The sequence below is a fragment of the Penaeus monodon genome, chromosome 29 (assembly GCF_015228065.2).
Source record: "Penaeus monodon isolate SGIC_2016 chromosome 29, NSTDA_Pmon_1, whole genome shotgun sequence".
NCBI classification, from domain to species: Eukaryota; Metazoa; Arthropoda; class Malacostraca; order Decapoda; family Penaeidae; genus Penaeus; species Penaeus monodon.
In genome coordinates, this window is record NC_051414.1 from 32243571 (window position 1) to 32243787 (window position 217).

Genomic DNA, 217 nt, shown 5'->3' on the forward strand with positions numbered 1-217 from the left:
AATTGGATTTATCTAAATGTAATTGTAAAACGACAATTGGGGAAATGTATTCATTAAAACCTTACCTGCTTTACTTTATTTTTTCGTTCTGTTCCGTTGAGGTTTAATATTGGCAAAGGACTCGCAATAACAAGACATGCATATTCACTGAGCACTTTTTTTATATATAAATTAAAAAAGGAAAACACTAAAAAACTTCTTCATTTTCAAGAGAAGT

General features: G+C 28.6%; 1 protein-coding gene across 1 annotated transcript in view; it reads left to right on the top strand.

Annotated features, from left to right (window-relative positions):
* Positions 1-217, top strand: part of LOC119591690 (carbonic anhydrase-related protein 10-like) — a gene marked incomplete at its 5' end in the record, with an annotated part of 13391 nt that overhangs the window by 11967 nt on the left and 1207 nt on the right.